General features: G+C 39.2%; 1 pseudogene; it reads left to right on the forward strand.

Annotated features, from left to right (window-relative positions):
- Positions 1 to 4,746: 4,746 nt before the first annotated feature.
- On the forward strand, positions 4,747 to 5,319 carry LOC110215585 (leucine-rich repeat-containing protein 51 pseudogene; annotated as a pseudogene).
- Positions 5,320 to 8,240: the final 2,921 nt, after the last annotated feature.

The following is an 8,240-nucleotide window of genomic DNA, read 5'->3' on the forward strand; positions in this document are numbered from 1 at the left end:
TCAGTGGCACGGGAGAGAGAGCACTGGGCCTAGAGTCAGGAAAACTCCTCTTCCTGAGTTCAAACCCAGCTTCAGATACTTAACCCTGTCTGCCACAGGTTCTTATCTGTAAAATGAGAAGGAAATGGCAAGCCCTTACAATAACCTTGCCAAGGAAAACCCCAACTGGGGTCGTAAAAGATTGTACACAATTGAAATGACTTAACAACAGCAACAACAACAATGTAGCCAGTGGAAAGAGGCTGCTCTCAACCCCAAGATAGGCCATTATAGAATTTCCCTACGTGGGCCAGTACTCTTGTCATGTCCCATCTTATGCCTCTATCTTAGGTGGTCTGAGCATGCAGTAAACCTCTGCTACATGAAAAAGAATAATTTTAAAGACTTTTATAAATTGATGAGCAGCAATAGAACAATTCATACAGTAACAACAGTATTGCAAAAACAAGCAACTTTGAACGCTGTAAAGAACACTGAACTATGACTAACACAATGGCCATCACTGATTTGAGGGAGCTGATGATGAAGCATGCCAACCAGCTCCTGACACACAGGTGATGGATTCGGGGTACAGCATGAGACTCTTATTTTTTAGGAACATAGTCAACGAGAGAATTTGTTTTACTTGGCTATGCATACTTGTTACAATGTATTTTTTTTCTTTTTTCTTTTTTAATGGTAGCAAGAGTGGGAAGGAGAGAAAATAGGTTTGTTAATGAAAAGAAAAACTTTAATTTAAAAAATGCTTGCTTGCTCACTTGATCTTATCATCCCCACTAGCCATGGTCTAATTTCTCTTCTCCTTTTGTTGGCTAAACTCTTTGAAAAATCTACCTACAGTTGCTGTCTCCTCTTTTTCTTCTCTCACTTGATTCTAAACTCTGAAATCTGGCTTCCAAATTCATTACTCAACTGAAGCTGCTCTCTTCAAAATTACTGGTGACCTCCTAACCAGTGATCTCGTTCCCTTCCTGGCTTTGCTTCTGACTTTCTAGATTTTGAAGTCATGCCTCAGCAGCCTTTGCACCTGGAGCCTCCTCTTCTGGAGCATCTCACTGCCATGCCAGCTTCCTTCTCCTATTGGTGAGTTTCTTCCAGGGGCCACCATTTTAAGGAGGGCTCTGGGCTGGAAATCCCTCATTTCCCACCCCCCCAACTTTGCTTTTGACTTTTCTAACTCTGTCATCATGCCTTCATATTCATACCTACTCACTCCCTTTTCAGCTCCCTTCTGTATATTGCCTTCTTCCGTTAAAGAAGAAGCACCTTGAACACCATACCCAGCAACAGTAATACAATGATCAACTGGGAATGATTTAGCTCTTCTCAGCAATGCAATGATCCAAGCCAATTCCAAAGGACTCATGATGAAAAATGCTATCCACAGGGCAGCGAGGTAGAGAAGTAGATAAAGCATTGGCTCTGAAGTCAAGAGGACCTGAGTTCAAATTTGACCTCAGGCACTTAATAGCTTTGTGACCCTGGGCAAGTGACTTAACCCTGATTGCTTCCTCACCCCACCCCCCCCAAAAAAAGAGTGGCCTCATATGTGTCTCAGGAAAAATGCTATCCACCTCTGAAAGAAGAGCTGATGGAGTCTGAATGCAGATCAAAGCATATTATTTATCACTTTCTGGATTTTTTCGTGGTTTTTTTTTTCTTTTGAGTCTATGTCTTCTTTTGCAACATGATTAATATGGTAATATGTCTTGCATGACTGGACATGTATAATCTACATCAAATTGCTTACTGTCTTAGAGAGGAGTGAGGTGAAGAAGGGAAAGAAAATTTGGAACTCAAATTTTTAAAAAATCACTGTTAAAATTTGTCTTTGCATGTAACTAGAGAAAAATATTATTTAAAAAAAATAAGCTCCTTGAGGGCAAGAACTGTCTTTTTTCTTGTATTTGTATCCCCAGGGCTTTGCACAGTGCCTGCCACATGAATGCTTAATAAATTCTTGTTGCCTTGCCTTTAACTCTTAATTGCCAAATGTAATGGCTTTTCTCAATCCCTTCTTAACTTCTCTTAAACCTCAGATTCTGCTGATTATACTTTTCTCCTGAATATTTTCTCTTCTCTAGGTTTTCATAACACTGATTTTTTTTCTGGTTTTCCTCCTATCTGTCTGGCCGTTGCTTTCTCAGTCTCCTTTGCTGGTTCTTATTCAGAGTACCACCTGGGCAACTAGGTGGAGCATCGGATAAAGTGTAATCAGGAAGACTTGAATTCAAATCCATTCTCAGACACTGACTAGCTGTGTGACCCTGGGCAAGTCATTTAACTCTGTTAGCTTCAGTTTCCTCATCTGTAAAATGAGAACGAAATGGCAAACCACTCCAGTATCTTTAACAAAAAAATCCCAAAAGGGGTCATGAAGAGTTGGACGCTACTGAAAAATGACTCAACAACAACAATAGTAATCCAGATAGGGACCCTAAAGGCTCTGTCCTTGGCCCTCTTCTCTTTTCTCTCTCCACTATCCTCTTGGCAATCTCATCAATTCTCATAGATTAAATTTTCATCTCTATGTAGATGATTCCCAGATCTATATATCCATCCCTAACCTGTCTCCTGAGCTCTACGCTTACATTTCCAACGTCCTCTTGCACATCTTGAATGGAATGTCCTCTAGACATCTCAAACCCAACATGTACAAAATAAATCTCATTTTCCCCTCTAAACATTCCCCTCTTCCAAACTTCCCTATTACTAGTCAGGGCACCACAATTCTCCTACTCACCCGGCGGTGTAACCTGGTCTCACAGCTTTGGTGTCATCCTTGATTCCTCTCTCTCTCACACTCACTCTACATAACACAATCTGTTGCCTAGTTTTGTCATTTCTTCCCTCACAAGATCTCTAGTATGTGTTCCCTTTTCTCTACTCACACTGCCACCATCCTAGTGCAATCTCTCATCACTTCATTCCTAAACTATTACCTCAAGTCTCTCCCTACTCCAGTCAGTTCTCCAGCTGCCAAAGTAATCTCCCTAAACCATAGGCCACCCCTCTCCCCTCTCCAGGTTTATGTTTGTTGTTTCCATGACACTTTCTATCCATCTCATCCTCAGCCCTCTCCTTTTCCTTTTGCCCTCAATCTTTCCCAACATCATGGTTTTTTCCAAGGCATCCCATCTTCTCAATATGTGGCAAAAGTATTCAAGCTTCAGCTTCAGTATTTGACCTTCCAGTGAGTAGCATGAATTTATTTCTTTTAAGTATTGATTAATTTGGTCTCCTTGTTGTCCAAGGGTCTCTCAAAAGTCTTCTCCAGCACCAAAATTTCAAAGTGTTGATTCTGTAGCAGTCAGCTTTTCTTATAGTCCAACTCTCACAGCCATACATTGCTACTGGAAAAACTTTAGCTCTGACTATATGGACTTTTGTCAGCAAGATGATGTCTCTGCTTTTTAGTATGCTGTCCAGATTTGTCATAGCTTTCCTTCCAAAGAACAAGCGTCTTTTAATTTCATGACTACAGTTACTGTCTGCAGCGATCTTTGAGCCCAAGAATATAAAATTGGACCCTGCTTCCATTTCTTCTCCCTCTATTTGCCAGGAAGTGATGGGACCAGTTGCCAAGATCTTAGTTGTTTTTTTAAAGCTTTGAGCCAGATTTTACACTCTCCTCTTTCACCCTCATCAAAAGGCTTCTTAATTCCCTTTCTGCCATCAGAGTGGTATCATCTGCATATCTGTGATTGTTAATATTTCTCCTGTCAACCTTAATTCTGGCTTTTGATTCATCCAGTCTGGCATTTTGCATGATGTACTCTGCATATAAGTTAAATAAAGTGACAATATACAGCCTTGTACTCCTTTTCAATCTTAAATCAATTAGTTATTCCATGTTTGGTTATAACTGTTGCTTCTTTTTGTTATTTTTTATTTAGTATTTTATTTTCCCCCAGTTACATGTAAAAACAATTTTTAACATTCCTTTTTAAAAGTTTGAGTTCCAAATTGTCTCCCTTCCTCCCTCCCTACCCCCCTCTTTGAGAGGGCAAGCAATTCGATATAGGTTATACATGTGTTGTCATCCAAAACATACCCCTAATAGTCATGTTGTGAAAGAAAACACCAAAAAAAAAAGTCTCAAGAAAAATAAAGTAAAAAACCCATCACCTCCACTTCATATTCATAAGGGATGTTAATTTAGGTCATACCTATATGTTCTGATGGTTTTCTCCTCCATCTCCCATTTACATTGCATGTATTAGGTATGGGCACAGTTCTGTTCTCAAGAAGCTTATCATCCTTTACCCCAATTTGTTCTCTTCTCCTCTCATTAAATGGAAATCTTAAGGCAGAAGACCCATGGTGCCTAGAAACTGCATAATATATGTTGGCTGACTGATGTAAACACTAACTTGCGAGAAAGTTGATTCCTTGAGGACCTCAACTCAAACTCTAATCAGTATTAATCAACTTGACATGATAGGGGTGGTGATTATAAGTTCTATACATATATATATGGCCCCAGAGCTGTGAGCTGCAGATGTTAAGATTACTTGCAGGGGACAGAGCATACAGAGGTTGGGAGGCTTTGATGATGATGGTTGCCGTGGAGTTGTGGTAAGTGTGCAGCAGTCTACGGGAAGGCAAAGGCTGAAGGAAACAGAGCTGCAGAAGACTTCAATTCCTCCCTCAGTGAGAAAAAAAGCAAAGTTATTCATCTATGGCCAAAACTAGCATCCCAGGGCCCCCTGCTTTTCCTATACCCCCCCCCACAATGGCTAAAATATGACTGACAACTGGGATCATGTGAAGAATTTGGCACAGGAGCCACCCCTCAACTTCTCCTTCAAAAATGTAAACTTCATCCAAGACCTGACAAGTGAGGAGCCTAGGATTGGTCTCCAGCCTGTAAAGCATTCTAAGGAGGGTAAGTCACTGACCCAGGCCTTGAGCATTAACAACATGCTCAATGACCTGAAAGACTTCATTCAAACTCTGTTTGAAAGACTCATTCAAACCCCAGAACCTGGCTTGGATTGACCTGTCCTTCAATGACCTGGCCTCATGCTGACTACCTTCTCCAACTTAAGTGTCCTTTATCTCCATGGCAACTGCATCCATCACCTGCCAAAAGTGGATAAGCTGTCAAGTCTTCCCAAGCTTTGGAGCTTGAATCTCCATGGGAACCCTGTTGAGGAGGAGAAGGGGTACAAGCAATATGCGCTGTCCATCCTACCCCAAATTACTACCTTTGACTTCAGTGGTGTCACCAAGCAAGACCGGATCACAGCCACTATCTGGAGACAAATGAATGTCAAGCCCAAGAAGGTACGATTGAAACAGGATAATTTTTTATAACTCCCTCTCCATGCTTAAAGCCCCAAAGCCCCTAAGACTCTGGTACCCTCTTCCTCAACACTTAGTTTAGCAATAAAGAAATTAGCTGTTCAAAAAAACCAAAAAAGATTACTTGCATAATCATAGAAAGCTAGCTAGAGTCCTTCCACCCTTGTTTTTCCTTGTCATGATGACCAAGCCCAGTGTGATGGAGGTGATTCAACAACATGGAGAGTCCCCCAACTATTTCTGTACCTCCAGACCATTCTGTCTTGTCCAACATAAACAGGTGTCCATCTTATGACCATTTTATGACCACCTAGTCAGTGGAGATGCCCTATGCTTCACCGATCTTATGACTACCTAGTCAGTGGCGATATTCCTTGCTTTGCCCAACTTGTGACCCTGCTTCTATATTGTTTGCTTATTGTAGCTTTTACATCATATGTCAACCAATGGAATTATTCTGTATTTGGTAAAGCTGTTCTTGAATGTTTAGATATCTAACCCTATAAAAATAGGGGCATCTCAGATCACGAGGAAGATCTGAGGTCCACTTCATTAGAAGGGACCATGGACCCTTTAATAAAGTGCCATTAGTTCAGAGCTCTACCTCAGTCTCTCTTATCGTAGGTTGGATAATTTTTATCCTCACACTTAATTATCTCTTGAGAAATCTTTCAGTTTCTCAATTTGCATATTCTCAATGTGTAAAATATAGCTATACAAATGACAAATGATATCATACATATCATCAAACTATTATAACAATCAATTAAAATAACGTAGTATATTGTGGCATTATAGTGCTAGGAACTTTAGAAATATTGGTTTTGAAATATTAATACTAAAATTAAAACCCCACCTCTTGCAGGAAGCCTTTCCCAACCCCCTATTAAAGCTTTCCCTCTCTTAATTATTTCCTATTTATTCCAAATATAGTTTGTACATATTTGTCTTCTTTTTGTCTCTCCCATTAAATTGTAAGGTCCTTGAGGGCGAGAACTATCTTTTTGCCTCTTTTTGTATCCCCATCACTTGGCTCAATTACTGACATATAGAAGGCATTGGATATTGTTTACTGATTATGATTATGATTATGATTGATTAATCCCTTATAGGGTACTAATTTTCAGTTACATAATTTTTCACATATCTTAGATTGCAGTTAGACAATGAATTTGGCCCAGAGTCAGATATAAGGAAAAGAACAGATTGGATTGCATTTGGGAAATTGTGTAATGCTTTTTATGACTTCAGGCTTCTCCCTAAAATAAAGGCCAGTGTTTTTAACACAAGTATTCTTCCAGTGATTCTATATGGCTGAGAATCACAGGATTCTTCTTCAAAGAATTTAAGTTGCAGGGTATCCAAAGGATAAGAGAACAGACTGCTTTAATTACATATAAACATCCACCTAAAAGGACATAAAGGATTTTTCCAAGAAGATGTGTATTAGAAGAGGGAAACCAATGGACAGCCCACATACGCCAGCAATACTTTCCCAATGTTATAAGATCTAGGGGAAGGTTCCCAGTACATTTTATGGACCCCTTATAGAGAATTATGAGAGTATATGGATAAAAAGGTGTAAATGGATTTGCTCTGCCCTGCTGGAAGGAGTACCCACATTGATGAGATCACAGTCCTATTAAAGTATTGAAATAAAAAATAGCAATTTACATATTAGCATTGAGTACTGAGAATACTAAAGTCAAAACTTTATCTTTTTAATTTTGCTGATATCCCATGTTCAGTGGATGAAATTCTGGGTTCTACATTAGTCTTCCCTTCAATAATTCAGTAGAGTATTTCTCAAAGCAGAAGGAGCCCATCTAAATCATAGGATTTAGTTAGAATGGACCTTAGAAATTATCTAATTCGACCTCATTTTATAGATGAGAACACATTTTGTAAAAAAACAAAAGTCCTGAGAGGCTCCCAAAGTCATTAAGTGGTAGGGCCAGGATATGAACCCAGGTCTTCTAATATTTGGCAAATCTGACAGCTGATATTTGACAAACTATTTCATGCTATCCTTGTAGAAAACTTGGAGAGTTGCTGGCTACATGATAGAACATTTTGAAAGATAGGAAACTGGTCAAAATATCAGACTCAAAAAATGAGTCATTAATGGATAGAATGTCCTGGAAGGAGGTCACTAAAGAAACAACCAAGAATTTATTTTTTGGCCCACTGTTGTTCAACTGAAGTCACTTAAGTAACTTGGAAGATAATTGAGATCAGGAGTTCTCAACATTTTTGGTGGATTCTTTGGTAGCCTGTGAAGCCTATGCTCCCTTTTCAGAATAATATTTCTAAATGTATAAAATAAAATACATACGATTACAAAGGAAACCAATTCTATTGAAATATAACTGTAAAAAGTTTAAAAAAAAACCAAGAAGTACACAGATTCCAGGTGAAGAACTTCTTAATTAGAGAGTTAAGCAAATTGACAGAATGGATCAGTCAGTGGGACAAAAATTGGTGAATGCTAGGTTTGACTGTGGCTATAAAGTCTTGAGACAAAGGGAAACGAATTTGAATGGAGTTGTCAGATTATTAAGAAGTAATAATTGGCCATAAAAAGTTTTAAGTGAGTCTTTCAGGCTCAGATATGAACACCCAGAAGTAGTTTCAAGAAACAAAGTTGAAAATCTCAACCATTATGTAGGGTGGAGGAAATTGTGCATTGACTTATGAGATGTTTGTATTTCTGCCCCAGCTGAGTGACCTTTATTTACGTTATAGTGTAGGCCTATATATCTCTTGTAGAAAAAGTTGAAAGGACTCAAAGAATGCTTCTCCACACTCCAGGCTGTTAGAGACACTGAAGGTTTCCTAAAGGAAACAGAAGCAAGGCTTCAACAAAGGGGGAGGGGAGGGAGGAGAGGTGAAAAGGGATATAAGGTGGAAGAGAGAACTTGACCATTGTCAAG

The sequence above is a fragment of the Phascolarctos cinereus genome, unplaced genomic scaffold (genome assembly GCF_003287225.1).
Source record: "Phascolarctos cinereus isolate Bilbo 61053 unplaced genomic scaffold, phaCin_HiC Scaffold_726;HRSCAF=1367, whole genome shotgun sequence".
Classification (NCBI taxonomy): Eukaryota; Metazoa; Chordata; class Mammalia; order Diprotodontia; family Phascolarctidae; genus Phascolarctos; species Phascolarctos cinereus.